The sequence below is a fragment of the Agelaius tricolor genome, unplaced genomic scaffold (genome assembly GCF_023055355.1).
Source record: "Agelaius tricolor isolate 1412-34295 unplaced genomic scaffold, bAgeTri1.0.p SCAF_6, whole genome shotgun sequence".
In the NCBI taxonomy this organism is placed as follows: Eukaryota; Metazoa; Chordata; class Aves; order Passeriformes; family Icteridae; genus Agelaius; species Agelaius tricolor.
The window spans coordinates 32,779,564-32,796,423 of record NW_027269266.1 but is presented as its reverse complement, the minus strand read 5'-3'; the positions used below and the strand labels follow the sequence as shown (position 1 = coordinate 32,796,423).

Genomic DNA, 16,860 nt, shown 5'->3' with positions numbered 1-16,860 from the left:
AACATAAAGTTTTTGAGAAGAGGATGAATCACCTTCCTTATGCTCTTCATCAGTTAAAGCTCCAGCATAGTTCATCTGATATAACCTGAATGTAAACCTATCAGCTGGTCTCAGTCTCAGCACCTCTGCACAGCATAGTGGCTAGAAAAAGATAGTATGAAAAAGATTTTCTACAGACAAACCAGAAAAATCTGCTGGCATTAGTGCAGTGCTTTAAGTTTAGCCCTCAGGAACAAAAATATCTGGATGATAGTTTCGCAGACTATGACGGAAAATTAACCACTCTTAAATTAATTTTGAAATTGTATCACCTGTAAATAAGCTGCTCTAAAATGGGTATTTCAAATCACTCTTGATAATCTCTCCTGTGAAAATGTACCAAGCCTTTGTTCCAAAACAAAAAATTACTAATTTTAACACTTAGCACACCACCAGGACACAAAAAATGGGAAAGACAAAAAAAAGAAGAAATAAATTTAGGAAAATTACATTCAGATTAAGCAGTTTATGAAAGCAAAACATATCTACTACAGAAAAGCAGAGTAAATTATTTTGGCAAAAGGGGTTAAAAAGATTTAGAAGGATTTTTTTAAAGTACAGCACAGGGAAAACTGCATGTGAGAAAGCAAGCCCACTTACAAAGAGAATCATAAAATTAATGGATTAAACAATGCTGGGACTACACTTTGAAAAAAGCCATTAAGAATGTGACCTTGGGAATTATCTTAGCAGGTTTTTGTTGGTTTGGGTTTTTTTTAGTTTTGAAGAAAGTGTGAGTTGCTTGAAGTTTTGGGTGAGTGTAATTTGCTACCTTTTCAAGCTTTCAAAAACCTTGAAAATAGTTTTCACATCCAGTGCCTCGACAAACACTGAGAGTACAAGTAGGTGTGTTAAATTCTCAGAGAACAGGATGCTTTTCTGTACAGCACATGGTTTAGGCTGTTTAGTAGGAAGGAGAGTTGCCCCTAAAGATGGACTGGAGAAGAGGGTGCATAATCTGGGAGTTTGAGGAACCTCTGCAGGGGCAATCATGGCAAAAGCCTAAGATGTTCAGAGCCTTTAAACATCACGGCTGATTTGAAGCCTTGGCAAAAGCATCCTTTTCTTCAGTGATCAATCCACAGCTAGCCATAAAAGCCTCAAAACTGGGCTGAGCTGGTCAAGGGAAGCAGAGTCATAACCCTAGAGGAGCAAGAGGAAAGACTGTCCTGCTTGGCCTGAACTGTGTCACACCTAATGATGGGGTTTTGCCCCTCCAATTGTAAGTGGTACTGGCAACAATGAATACATACAACCCTCCTCTAACTTTAGCTGTCATTTCCAGCTATCAAACATTGTGCAAAAAGCCCAAAGGCTGTGAGCGATGGGATACACAGACATCCAGTTTGGAGGGCACCACATCCAGGCTCCTAAACTGAAGGTCCCTGTCTGATGGCAAAACCACCTTCTTCTGACATACAAGTCTCCTTCTCTTTTGCCAAGACTTCAAACCACCTAATCCCCTTTTCTTTAAAACTCCCCAGTATTTCCCATCCTTGGACTTGAAGTCCTTCAACCCTCATGTCTTCAACCCTGTTTCCCTAGAAACATTTCTATCCCAACAAATGCCACCTCCAAATCCTTGCCCTGACAATTCCCTCATACTAAGACACTCTGCTCCTCCCACCCTCCTGCCCTCAGCTGCCCTCTTTTAGCAGCTGCACACAACTGAACCCATCCTTTTGTCTTGGTTCTCTGTGGAGAGAAAAAGCCTGTGTTTTGAAGGATGTTTTAAAAATCCTCCCAGACACATACAGTACTTATTCAGAAGGGGAAGAAAGAAGCCCAAAAATAACAACAAATGTATCTCAGATATAAGGAGTTCTTCCTATTCCTCCCTTGTTATCTGCTGATGGAGGAATGTGATGTACTAACATCTTCATATCACCTTAAAAAAACTCAAGACAACATTTTCCAAATGTGTGGTGTAATCCTGGGAGAGAGTGCAGTAAGTTCTGTGAGGGAGCATGATTGAATTTCTGGGATATGCAGCTCTACAGTCAGCTCAGCACACAGGCTGAGCCTGGGGTGCCGTGGAGGTGGCATTGCAGGAAAAATGAGCTCAGAAAATATACTCAAAGTACACAGCCCCTGACCCATTCTGCTGTCCACCTAAACTCAGCTGCTCCGTGTACCGGCACTCATTCACACATGAAGACTTGACAAATCAATAGGACAGGGTCAAAATAGTGTGAAAAGCAGATACAGTGCTCTTTTGAAAAGAAAAAAGTAAGGAGCTATTGGGTTGAATGTGAGGAGGAGATCTCAGTTTGGTTTTTAGAGGCTGTGATGATCCCTACAGGGATCTACTTCCCACTGGCCCATCCTCACCAGAACTACTGCCCTGCAGAGCAGATGACAAACTCTAACAGGTCTTCTCTACCTCATGCTTTAAAGTCCGTGTGCCAGATGGAAGGGCTGGAGCCCCACGTTGGGGCATTTGAGGGGCAGAACAGAGTGTGCTGCAACCCCAGCTGGGGATGCCCATGGGGTTCCCTCCCAGACAGTGGGTGGGAGGAGTGGGCAGGAAAGGAGGAAGCACTGGTGCACTCTCCTGCCTGGCCTGGAATGAGACTGAGGTGTGCACCCACCTGCCCACTCTGCAGTCCTCTGAGTCTACCAGCTCAGATGTGTGGGAACTTAGATCAAAGGAAGAGAATCTATGGGAACTGCACTGGCCTGAGCCACGCATTCAATAAAAATACCTCTTGAGTTTTCAGTGGGGTCAAAGTAAAACAAGCACCATGAAAAGAGCCCCCCCCCCACCCCGTCCCTTTATTCATTCTGAGAGTGCCCTACATACAGACCCTTTGTACAATTCACCAGTTTCCTAATAAGCTTAGGTGTTAGGCTGTTTGACAGAAACTTCTTTTGGCCTGACCTATACAATTTGCGCAAGTGATTCTCAAGGGACTGCATGGTTTGGGTTTTGCTTATATGTTCCTGAGCCAAAAAAATTTCCAAAATTGCTTTAATGAGTTTGGGAATATGGGGCATGGGAAAAAGGGAATTATTGGTATTTATTAAAATGGCAAAGAAGCTTCCTTGATGCCCCCAGTTTTACCTTTAACACTGCTTCATTTTAGGGGAAAGCACATACTTTACACTTAGCTAGAGGGGAAAAAAATCTTCAGTTCTTCAAATATTTTTTCTTACTACAATCCTGCTAGTCTGTTCCCAAGTCTGCTTTTTAAAGGAGGTGCAGAGCAGTCAGAGAAGACTTGCACCTCAAGGTTGAGCCTCTTTGTTGAAAAGCCTGCAGTGCTCCTACCATCGATAAAAATGCTACATAATGCACTCTGGATTCCCCCCTCCCATGTCAGGGAAACTGACATTGGCCAGTACTCATGGATACCTCCATGGCTTCTACACTGAACACAGGTCATGGATTTAGCATGTGCTCCTACACACTCACTCTCACAGAGCTCAGAAAATATCTATGGCACAGAACCATACAGACTCAGATACTCAATTTGTCTAAGACATCTCTTACAAGGACAACACAATCTCTTTTGTTGTTGCTTTCTATCTGGCAGCAAAGACAGTCAGTGAGAGTTTATAACTGTTATTTTTTGGTGGACATATTGAATCTGCTCCTCTCTTTGTAAATGCTGATGATGTACTGCCTGCAGACTGTCAATCAATATTGCTGACTGGGAGATTTTCATTCCTTGGCACCTGTGTTGCTAAATAAATAGGGCTGTTGGGCAAACAGCCCACAGATAAAGGACATATAAGATAGAGAACTGGCAGATGCTCAACCTCACTGAAAATCTGGCTACCCGTGAAATTTTTCCAAAATTTAGGAATTTTTACTGTGTTCCAGCGGAAGCCTGCTATTGAATATGATGAGGTCTCAGCCAGCATTTGTACACTTTGGGTGTACGTGGCCTGGATAGTCAGCATTACAGTGGCTCATTAAAATACCACATGTTAGCCAAGCTGCTGCAACTGACCACGTGGCTCTTCTTCCTCTGCATGGCCGTGCTAACACCATGAGTCACTCTTACTAACATTTAAACCGATGGGTGGTACCCTGCTAAACCATGGTGACTCGATCATGTTCCATCATATGACTCTACCAATGTTTAAGGATAAATCCTCTAATGCAATCAAATATCTAGGATATATACTTCAGTGTCTGCCTCCTTGATTAATACCAAATACTCCGTCTGACATGATGCAATTGATGCCTGATGACTAAACACTACACTTGTCTATTAAAGGACTAGGCTTCCCTTAACTTAAAGTCTTCAAGGACAATTTGGGCAGATGACAATTTGTTGCTGAGCTCTCATAAGAGTAGGTTCCTACTCACCTAGACCATTTGGGGCTATGTGCAAAAGGACTGATGCTATTTAAGGTATCACTGCAAAAGGTTTTCTACTATGGTAAAGCACTCCAGGTCAGTGGGTCTTACCATGACGTCTCTCCTGCTCCTTACTCCCCCGCATGTAACATTCATGCAAGGTCATCAGGAATACCTACATCACAACCCCGTTTGTTCCACTTCAGCTAGCTCTGGTGTGGAAAAGTTTAGCCAAAAGTATACCAAGTTGCACTGGAGTAAAGGAACTCTTCTCTTGACTTTCCATAGCCTTCAGATCCAGCCAGCTCACACCAGAGCAGCCCACAGGCTGTGCTGTGGGAATTTGCCATGTCAGCTCAGCACTGGCTGAGGGATCTCTGTACCACACTGCCGTTACACAACACACTTGATCAGACTTTCATCATTTTTATATATATGTATAAACATGCATGTATCTACATATTTATTACAACAGTGCCTAGAAACCTTGGTTTAAAATAGTGAGGTGGGTGAGGTTCTGCCCCAAAAAGTTTGGAGATCAAGGAAAAAATGAGGGAGAGTGAGTAGAAGCAATAGGGAGACAGAGGTGAATAAGGCATCAATGATATCATTATAACTAATGTAATGAGGAGCAATCACTGCATGCCAGCAGCCTGGATCTTTTCAAGGAATGTCATTATGTGAATGTGGTTTGGGTGGCTTTCAGGCTGAAGCCCCCAAGTAGTCTACCCTACCAAGAATAAGCACAGCTGGCTGCAGTCTACCCTCTGAAAGTTCATTGACAGCCAGGTACTGTCACAATTAAACTTTTCATTGCAGAAAGTAACTTTCCTGGAACATGTGTTTCCACAGACCAGCTGCAAGCTGCTTTTACAGCAGCTACTGCAGCCAGAGTACCTGGCCCAAGTGCTGTCATGGACCTTCAATATTTGAATAATTTAGTCAGAGGCAAAGACATGGAGAGGATGTTTTAATCTGAGAAATGTGTTCTAACTGGAGGGGCTGCTTCATTTACTGCTTGTCTGCTGGTTTTTGATCCACACTGCTATTATTTAAGCCTACCAGTCAAACTAGGGCTTTCCTTATTTGTGATCCATTTTTTCCCACCCTCAAAGTAGGGCAGTTGTGTCTAGTTTCAATTTATCCATTTGTTGTTCAGAGGAGGAAAGAAAAAAATAAACACAAGGGAAAGCAACAGCAAAGCATCAGACCAGTACTTGGAATACCTCACATAGTTGCAAGGGACCTCACCTGACCTGCTGTATTCCATGTTTAACGATGTTTTAATCACATCACCACCAGACAGCCAAGCTTTCCAAGAAGTGGGAGGTTTGTGTCACCAGGATTTTTCAGGGAGTCAAAGCATATTCAGGGGAAAAGAAAACTGGCACCTAGAATTCATGGCTCCCTGCCAGCCCAGTAAAGATCCTTGTTTGTATTTCTCAGATAATTCAGACATCTGCATGATGTGGGCAGATTATTATTATCAGTAGCAGACATTTATACCATGGTGGTGCCCAAAGGTCCCAGTTGGGACCAGGACCCCGTTGAGCCTGGCACTGTACAAACACAGATAAGAGACAATTCATACAGAGCATGTTTATATTCTAGGGACACAAACCAGATGAAAAGTAGAAGAAGGAGATAGAACACACAAGCAAATAAATATGCTAAAGAATTTGAGACAATTTATAGGCACAACTCTGGTTGCCTTTTTGTTTCTTTGTGTGTTTTTTTATTTAACCGGTATGCTCAGAAATGACAGGACCGAGAAAGTTTGCAAGAAGAAGGGAGTAGCTAAGACTGAGACACAAGAAGGGCAACACTCTAGAGAGTGAAAATTGTGGCTCATAACTTAGAGGATTTGGGAAGCATCCAGACAAAGCTATTCTTTCTGTAGAGATTTTTAATGAGGTGTGCATGTATCTTCATACATTTTTTACCTTTAGGTATTTTGCCAGTGTTGGACAAGAAGAGATTTCTTCCTGAGAAAGAGAAACCAGCTGATGGCAAAAACACTGACAAAGTGAAAGTGATGCTTGACACTGTAATGAGGAACTGGAGGACTGAGATAAGATAAGGCTAAGCTTCAAAAAGTCTTAAAGACAAGAAGCTTGATTCAGAAGTGAAGGGAAAGCCCATGTAAGTGTCCCAGAAGAGCTGGCACAATTAAGGTAACAAGCTATACATCAGCCCAAAGGAAGAAGGAATTCGGCAGCAAGCATTACAAAAGGAGCAAGATGCAGCATGCAGATGTGAAATGATATGAAACAGAAGCCAAAAGCAACTAAAGAGGTGTTATTTCTCAATTCAAATGTCCCTCAGTGTCACCTGGGAAGAAGCTGTTCGTTGGAAACGAAGCAACTCCATCAGAAATGTATTCTTGATCACTTGTTCTAATACACAAGGACAGAACACCCAAATGAAGGGAAAGAATAAGTAAAACAAACATACAACCAAAAGAACCAGTCAGAGAATGGATATATATATCTCCAGTAAAATTCTATCATCCTGTGGAAAAATGCCTTCAAAATGTGTTTAGAACTCTGTACTTCTCTCCTGAGCTTGTAGGAGAAAAGCCGCACAAATCAGCAGCCCCATCATGTATTTAGTGAGCCAAAGTCTATTTAAAGTTCTAGTCAATGATAAATCTTGCCTTTAGAAACTCCAGTTCTGCTAATGCCACCTATATTTCCTGAACACATGTTTAAGGAACCTCTGCAAATTCAGCACAAGTACGAGGACCAGCAGGCCTTGGAAGCCTCACAAAACCCATTAACATTTGCCTTTTGGCTCTTACAGGTCTTAGAAACTGCTGGTTTCAATCTTTCTTTCCCTCTAAATATTTCACTGGGTCTTATTGCGTGACCCATTACAAGAAAAATAAGAAAAGCTAGAATGGTTTCTTAGACTATAACCTCCTTGGAGAAGTTTATGTTCTGTACAGTGTTATGCACACAGCTGGAGCTCACAAATGATATGTGAAGGATAATGGCATAGTTAAAGCAAAACAGGGAAACACTGCAAAAGGCAGGTTCAAGGATAATAAAGAACTACCCCATATAAAAACACATTCTTGCATTATAATAAGAAAAAAAAGAAGTAGGATTAACCAAAAAAACTGCAGCATAAATATGATTGGATCATAAAAGCAAGCAGCGATGTCAAACTGATTCCACTGCCACCACAGTCTCTCAGCACAGACAGAACCAAGCTTAGTTCTTCAGGTAAACAAAGGATTTTTCAGCCTCACAAATAAAGGTGTATTATTTTTCATTGAAAAAGTAGGTAGCTATAACACACAAATACATGAAATGGCAGCTGACTTAAAACCAGGAATAATAATGGCAATAAAACTTACATAAACACTTTTTATCATGACCATTCTTTTTAAAATTTGGGCTTAAGATTCCAGCCTGACAAGCAAAATCAAGAAAATTTGAAAATCTGAGGTTCACTGAGAAAAATATCAACAGGTTAAACAGCTGGAAAGAAACCTACACACAGCATCCAGGTGAAGTGACAACTGAACACTAGTAACTCTTCTGCCAGGTTTGGACTATCTAAAGGTGCTGGAGCCCTCATTTACTCAAGTGACTCCTTTCACACATGTGTTACAGCAGTGCAAATGGATTTTATTTGCCCTTCACAACTTTGCATCTGAAAGGGATAGTAGGCTGCAAAAACGATGGAGAAAAAGTACTTTTTAAAAGAGTTTTAAAGGACTGAGAGTGTCTACAGGGAGCTCTCACTGATTGCTCACTACCAACTGATTCCTACACTGGAAATGAGGTAAAACAAATTTCTCAAAATTGTCTTTCTATTTACCATTATTATTTGGACCAGCACAATTTAATAGAAATACTAAGATAAAAGACCTTTGTAAACTCTCTTTATAATAAAAATATTTTAAAAATCTTTTTGAAGTGATTTATTTTTCGTTTTCTTTTTTCTTTTTTTTTTTTTTAACTTCCCAAACAATGCAGAAGTTTGTCTCTGAAAATAAGATGGTGAATTACAGCAAAGTTATGAAAACAAAGAACCAACAGTTTCTCCAGTGCAGGCTTGTTACCATGAGCTAATAATTCCAGACTTTAAGCAAGCTGAGCCTCTTTTTTAATAACTGCATGCCTCTAGGCAAAGTATTTCTACTAAAAATTATTGAGGCATGGAACAAGGCAAGGTGTGTGAGCTAATGTTGGATTGTTCAGCTACTAAACCAACTCCTATAGCAATGAGCCTGCACTGAACTGACAGATTATTTCTCTGTATACACTTGTATAAACATACTGCTTAAGGTCGAAATCTGTGTAAGCTTTCTTTTCAATTAAAATGTCAAAGATGACAGCACATGTTTTCACTGTCCTTCACAGGATGATGGATGCTGTGGCAGCAGTTTCATGCCCCCGTGTTCCAGAGATGTTTGCCTGCCTGGGTGTCTAAGAAAGATGTACTTGCTGATGTCTTCATGTGCCTGCAGGCAGACAGCACTGCTGTACTAATACTTTGGGTGGCTTTACCTCTCTTGACTTTTTCTTTCTCAACATTGCCCCTGTGGGCCCCCACATCCAACGGTGTAAAAGTTGGAGCAGAAAGGCTGCCGTGCACAAAGAGAAAAGGGAAAAGGGTCCTGCATTAATTAATCAAATTTAGATTGCTAGTTAAGTTAAGTCTTTAAATGGCAGGCCAGTTTCTCGTCTTGGCTAATTCAGTTAGGTCCCCACAGAAAAACAGCTGCTGTGGGTAGTCCACAAAAAGACAAAGTAGACCCCAAAGGAAACTTCCAGCAATTTAAATATAAAATAGTATTAATTAAAAGGTGATTAATCTGAATCTTCACTCTTCTTCAGCTCCATATTAATAAACTAATAAAACTGTAGCCATCAGTTTCTCATTCATGACCATCAGTCTAGAGCTTGTACAAAGACCGTGGCTCCAAGTGTTGCTGAGTCTCAAGACATGTGCCAGTACAACTCACAGCACAGGCAGCCCCAGTGCTATGGCTGGGCACGGAGCAGAGTTTGATCACAGTTTTGCTAGAAAATAGATTGACTAAAGAAAACAGCCTAAATGAGAGAAAACCAGTCCAGCATCTGTCACTGGCAGATTCAGTGTGTCTCCTGCTGACAAGTCACAAGTCTTCTGTATCCACTATGGAAAGCAGAGTTTGCTCTGGTTAGCAGAGCACAGTCACTAATGAAGACAATATGTAGATGTATATACATGTGAGATTGTTTATTTACTGAGATTTAAATTCTACACTCAACACTAAAAATACTGTAAAAGTAAAACATACTGTAGAAATCTTTAAGAAAGGCATTATAAAAGATCATTCTACATGATTTCCTAAGCAAAATAGGAAATGAGCAAAATTGAAAATTAAAAGCCTGAAAAACTCTCAGATGATATATGACATCAGCATCAGGCCAAAATCCAGCTCTTAATCCTATCCTTTAACAAGAATGCCATAGGGAAACTCTGTGCTTTTACACACTCATTGCTTCCCAAGCACTTCTGCCCCAGCACATTGTTCCTGCAGAGCCAACCTCTCTCTACAGCCTAGAGGAAAGTTAGCACAGCCCACCATGGTCACAGCCCCAAATATGCTCTGTGTCTCAAAGCTCCTGGTTGTTTAACTGGGTGGCAGTGGGGGAGGAGGCAGAGAAGCACATTCATGAGGGTGTTCTCTCAATTATCTGTTCAGCAAGTCATCGCCAGGTGTGAAAATATTTTAATGCTGCCAAATAGCTATGCATCTTCAGTGACCTCTTCCCACCCCCAACCCATTTCACTGATTCCCTTCAAACTTTCATGAAGATCAAAATGAATATATGCCATTTCTTGGGAGGAACCTTTGCACACGCTTCATCTCTTAAACATGCTAAAAATCCCAGCTGACAGCTATATTAGTACAAATTATGAGAAGCACAGGGAAGAGGTGAATCTCAAGGCACACAGAACAAAGTCATGGAGAACTGCTGCAGCTGTACTTCAACAGAGATCAGCTCCAAGCCAGTGTTGTTTGCTCTTGTAATTTAAAGGATTCACAATGCCTTCTCTGCTTACCTCTCACTGGGACATATCCACTGATTGTGAGCATCAGTCAAAGAAACAGGAATCACAAACGCAGTTTTTACATAGCTAAGGCAAATTACACAGAAAGGTGGAAATCATGGTAGCTGCTATTTACTAATAAATTCACCTCGCACAATCCCCAAGAAATGTGTGCTCCAGAAAAATACCCACTACAGGCAGTGGCTGTGGGAGGTTTTGCTGACACTTAGCTGCTGACACAGGCCAGCAAAGGTTTCCAGCAGTGCCCAAAGGGAAGCAATGATAGCAAATAAAAGCCATTGTCCACTCATGTCCAGCCACAGATACATGGGAAAATTTCTCTCTCTACGCATGCATGAATGCCAAGAGAGACAGCAAAAAAGAGCAGGCATTGAAGAGAGGTTATTTTATTCTACCAACAAAGTGTACGTTGTCATCGTAATTCCCAGTCACTATCCGTGCTCACTCCCTCTCTTTTAAGTACTGGTTCAAGCAGGAACCTGCAGCTAATTTTGAGGTTGGGGTTCATTTGTTTTCACATCAATGCAATTAATTTCCACTGGAAAATGCATCTCAGGCATTCAATCAAAATAGGCCTAAAATAATTCTGAAAAGCTCATCTGTCTCCAATCTATATAATGTTTTAAAAATTGGATGCATGCCCTGCAATAACATTGCACTTCACAAAGCTTAAAGCTCTAAACTTGAGGGTATCAGTTACATTGAAACTGTACTAAATTAAAACATCCAGTTTCTGGTTTGCATTGATTTATAAATATCGACAAAACTACTATTGCAGTCATTACCACTTTGGGTGCTCTGAGCTGAATTTTCAACAGTTCAGGGTTATTTTCTTTCTTATTGTGGCTACAGTAGCCTTTCAAGTTATAGATCAAATTTCAGATAATATATAAATCTTAAATCTTGGTTTAAGAAAAATGCATACAAACCAGCCAATAAACATGATAAAAAAGCAGCAAGTCTAAGTGACCAGTAATGCAAATACCAAAGCACACTTGGTTTTTTTACTCTCTAGCTTACAGCAGAAAGGAACTGTTATGAAATGTTCTAAATAGAAGCAAGTGGAAATTGAATAAAATATGAAAAGGTAAGTATCTCTAAGCTGTTTTTTTTAACCAGGAATTTGATGTTCTCTTTTGAATCATTCTTTAAAATGAGACAATCAATAATCATATTCAAAAATTTTCTCCTAAAAATATTTTCACTTTATTCTATCTGGTGTTCTTCAAAATATGCCTATTTATGACCAAATTATTGCTGAGGAAATATAAACCTGAAAAAAAAGAGATCTCATGAGCTGTAGCCCAGTTAACACAATCGTTTGAGAAAACAAGAATAGAACGAATACATCAACAGCAAGAGAGCCAATTCTCAATGGTGTACAGCACATAGCTTTGCCAAAGACAATGGATTTAAACCAACTGGGAATCTCAGTCATACACACACATGCACGCACACTCCATAAACAGACAGTATATAACATGCACTACATCCACTTGTAAAACAAGCTTTGACACCACCCTGTGTCTTATGCTTCAAAAGAAAACAAAAATCCCCATCTTCCACTTTGACATCTGTGGACTGCTACCAAGTAATTTGTCCTGATCCCTGGTGGTGATTAGCTTGTGAAGCGAAGAAAAGGGATCACCATAATATTAAAAAAATTTCTCCTGGCCAAACTCCACCCTTGCTCTTCTTGATACCATCACTGAAGCCTATGCTGATCTGCAAAGTACCTTTCCACCACTCTGTTGAGCCTATTTGCCTTGTGCAGTTGAGTTGAGAAAGACAAGGAGAGGTGGCAGATGTTCTTTTGGGCATAATGCTCTTGCCATTGAAGTTCACAGGAGTGCTGCTAATACAGTCATTTAGAACAGAATGAGACACATAAAAATGTATGACCCCTATGAAGACATTTTCCTAAATTATACCCTGAATACTGCCTTAATGCCTGCTAATGACATGCTACATCCTACTAAGAAAAAAAAGTTATTTTACATCTTTACCTTCCAATTTGTACTCATGTGTTTGGTTTACTGTTTCACAGATGGGGTTTTTTTGCTTGTTGTTTGGAGGGGTTTTTTTTATTTTACCTTATCTTTCTCTTGAAAGAAATGCTGTCTTAAAGAGGAAACATTCTCCCAAACCAGAACTTTGTGTTGAAGATTAAAATAACACCCTTTGCATCAGTTTTGAGTAAAGGGCTTAGTGGTCAGTAGAAAGTCATGTTAAAAAAGCTCAGGTTGTCCTGCCAGCTTCCAAGAGTCTGCAGTATGAACTAACAGACTGCTAATTATTTATTTAATGTCTTTACATGAACCATAAGTGTTCATGCATACTCCATGAATTGTCACAGTTTGAACTTGTTACTTTTTTCCTCCACTTTTTCCCCTTTGAGAGCTGCCACTGAAGCAACGCTTTAACTAGAAAGTTGCCATACCAGGAGAAGTAAAAGAGCAGCATTATGATCAGCAGTGACAAAAGCTGAGTCACGTGAATTTGAAAATCTGTGGGTACTGGATAACTTTATGATATTTTATCCCACGGTTTTCAACACAACATTCAGCAAGGAGGAAATAATCCTTGCATAAAATACTTCAAAAAGGCCAGGTTGACCAGGCTAGAAGGAGCTCTCTTCCTGTATTTGCACATTTGAAGTAATGCCAACGATCTAGACATGACCTGAGTCTCGTGAAGATACGCAGGATGGAAAATGCCCTCCCAGAAACACAAGCATTGTTTCAACTCCCACCAACTCCCAATGCTGCAAAACCCAACTCCAAAGTATACCCCTTTTCAGTGAAGTGCCACTATAGCCATCAGAATCAACTGCAGCATTTGCATCAAGAGTTTCCAGATTTAAACTGTGGGAACGGGTAGGCTGGAGCTGTCAGTGGAAGGCCTCTGACAATGTAATTTGTTTGTCCTGCTGGCCTGACAGTCAGTGCCTGCTGACATTCAAGAAACGTTAGTTGGTTTTGTGAGGTTTTCTTCTTTTTTTTAACTGCTTGGAGCAGTTGGGAGGGCAGAGGAAAACAACTCAACTTAGGGAGGGGACAAAGCAGAAGATGAATAATGGAAAGGAGATGTGTCCTTTTCCAGATGTCTCCTATAAAATAAGTGTTTGTCCCATGCACCCGGAGACACATCAATGCGCTGCAGGTGAACATGTTAAAAAATACTAACTTTACCTAAACAGCAAAGTGGCAGCTCCACTCAGTTTGCACTAACATCATATCTATTTGCTTTGGTCACAGGGAGCCAAATATTTTACTGATCTGGTTAAAATATCTCAACAGTCACATAAATAGACCCAGTCAAAGCCTGTTGCATCACCTGCATTTATTTTTTACTGTTAATATTTAGCAATGGAAGAAAGATACAGATCTGTGCTCTATACACTTGCCATCTCCAACAGTATGATCTCAGCTCAGAGAGCAGCAGGAATTTGCACAGCAGTGAGTATGGCTGATTTCCAGAGGTCGGAAGCCATGGCTTACTCACTCTGCTCCACATTTTCTGCTGTTGTTCTATTTCTTTCTTTCTTTTTTTTTTTTTTTTAATGGGAAAGGCAAATATGATGAGCATAAAGAATAGGAGCAAAGTCAGATTGCAGGTCACCAGCATGTTTGTATTTTATTTTCCCCTGGTCTCTGTATTTTGTGAAGCATGGATTTAGACCTTGCATTAGCCTACCAGATAACAAGTCCTTAAAATGCCTCGTACATAAAATTTGACGAGAAACTAAGCATTTAGGAATATGTGTACCTTTAGACCAGAAATCTGTCTTTATCTCTCTATAGCAACAAGCCATCTGAATCAACAACATTGCACCTTGTATAAATCTGACCCAGTCCATGTAGGATATGTAACAAAGGTAATATGTGACTTGAGAAAAGAAAATGCAGCAATATGTATTCAAGACACTTTGTATTTGGCAGACAGATACAACCAGCTGTTTATTCTTCAGTTTGTGGCTATACATCTACTGGGACATCCCCCACCCTGTAAACCTTGCTTAGCTCCTGGTCTTATTTACAGTGTAGATTTAACCCTAAGTGATGGATAAGCACAGTGCTTGGGATTTAAAGTTAAGTGTCATTTAGTATAATTTTTGACATCTCCACATATTATAATGCACAGCTTTTTCACAGGGGACTTAGGATCTGATCTTAATTTGTAGTAGAGTTATGGTCACAATAAATGTCTATTTCATATATTCATAAGAAGCCTCTAATGCAAATGGAAATAGAAAGTGGCTGTTTTCTTGTAATTACAAAGCCATGTATGTAAAACACACAGTACAGATCTGTTCCACATGCAAACCCATTATCAATCCACCATTGTGCCCTGGTTCCTGCCCTGGCAGCAGGCACTCCCTCCCATGCTGAACAGTCTCAGCAGGTATTGTAGCTTGCATAATAAAGGAACAGGTTATGAAATCATTAGCACCTCAGCTGAGGCTGCCACAGGGATGCCCCTCTGTGTTCATTGTGAAACGTTTCTTTGGCAGCTGCATCCTGGAAGCGTATTTGGATGTTGTTGCTTCAGCCTTGCCACACAGAGTGGAAAGCAAGCCAGGGTTTTCATGTTCTGAACTTAAGAGCAGAGGATGGAAGTCTCTCAGGTCCACCTCTAGGCTAATTCTCCCCATTTACACATGGCTAATTCTAGGCTTGAAGACCTCTAGGAAGCCCAGCTGTCTATAATCACACACTCAGAACTATGTAGCCAGTGCTGCCAAGGATCTGAGCCATGCCTAAGGAGGCTGGAAGATATTTCAGCTTTGTCAAACACCACATGTTCCAGCTCCCCTCGTCCTGCAGGCAGCCACTGCTAGTGGTGCTTCAGAGCTGCCCATATGCAGCTGTGGGCTGCCCTCGCCTTGGTTGGAGCCCTGCCTTGGGGTACAGTGCACATCCCATTGGCATTTCCTTCTCCATAAATGCAAGCTCAGGTGAAGCTGTGCCAGTTCAAGCAGTTGAAGCTAAACTCACTTGTCCCTCTGTAGGAGAATGCATGTCCCCAACAGAAAGAAACAAAATCCACTGCCAGTCACTCACTGAGTAAGGCATCTAGGGACCTTTGATGTTCCTTATGCCAGCCTTGAGACCCTTCCTGCTAGTTCCATAAATACTGAAATAATTGGCAAATAAATATTGCCAATGTGCAACATGATCTGGCTCAGGACAATTTTTTTGGTGACCCTAAAACTGGAGTATTCAGATCTATGAAAAAGGAAAATTGTGCAACTTGAAGGAAACCACTAGCACCAGGTAGGGAGGAGAATTTGTTGAAAGCAGTGAAATTTTACTGACTTGGGTCACCCTGGGGTCTGGTCCACTGGTATTCACAAAACTTAATTCAGCTTTACCAAATGTAGAGAGAGGGCTTATAAGGGAAGGACCTGTGTCAGGTTCCTGAGCATTAAGTCAAGTTAGCTTTGGTTGCTGTCTTTCTGAATCAATGCACTGGGTCATGATTTAAGCAAGTGAGGGGCTGGAGCTTTTTAAAGCAGCATAAGTAAATAGCTAAGCTTGATGTGATATAAAAAGCACCACAACAGAAAGTAGAACTTAACATAGTAATGAAAACCACTTACCCTTAATCATCCCTGAGACAGTGTTTTTACAACACTGCTTGATTTATTCAATGAGCAAACATGCCTCCTTTGACTGTTCTAATAACAGGCCATCTCACCCATGCTTGTTGGGAGTTGAGTTCAGAGATTTTTTTTAATTAGCATGTCAAATACATTATTTAAATGTCTTTGATGCCTTTTCTTTAAAATTATTTGCTAAGCAATAACTCATATTTATTTGCAAAGAAGACGCAGCCTCCGTACCAAAAAAAAAAACCCCAACAAACAAAAAACCAAACCAAACCAAACCAAAAAAAAAAACCAAAACAAAAAACCAAAACCCAACCCAAAACACCGCTAGGAAAGTTTGGAAAAGTAAGAGGTTTGGTCACAGGTGCGTAACCAGTGGTGCACGTTGCAGAGTACATTATTGCTTAAAGACTTACTGAAGTCCAGATTCATTGCTGCTGACAAGCCTGCCACTTAGTGTACGAGACTGTATGAAAGGCTGTTTGCTGCAGGATTTATGATGGTGCCCTTACTGTAAACTACCTGTGCTCTGCTCAGCAGCTCCATGCTTCCTCTCCAGAGGAAGGGCCTCAGCTTTTGGAAGAGCTGGACTATTTCTCAAGTGAGTACACTCTTGTGATACTGAGGCTAGCCAGACCACAAACTATTTTATTATGTTGTGCAAAAACCTCTGTGCAAAAAAACACTCTTTAATTAAGATAGAGCAACCAGCACTGTGGTTGTAATTACCTTGGACTGCTTTACCCATGGGCATAATGAAATAAAATTGGGGCCTCTATATTTTTGTTTTTAAACTAAGTAAACCCAAATTAATTTATTCAACTCA

The 16,860-nt window shown here is 40.7% G+C and overlaps 1 protein-coding gene across 3 annotated transcripts in view; it reads right to left on the bottom strand.

Annotated features, from left to right (window-relative positions):
- The window catches only part of CREB5 (cAMP responsive element binding protein 5), a 257,845-nt gene that overhangs the window by 74,968 nt on the left and 166,017 nt on the right, over nt 1–16,860 (bottom strand). The gene's annotated exons all lie outside the window — the stretch shown is intronic.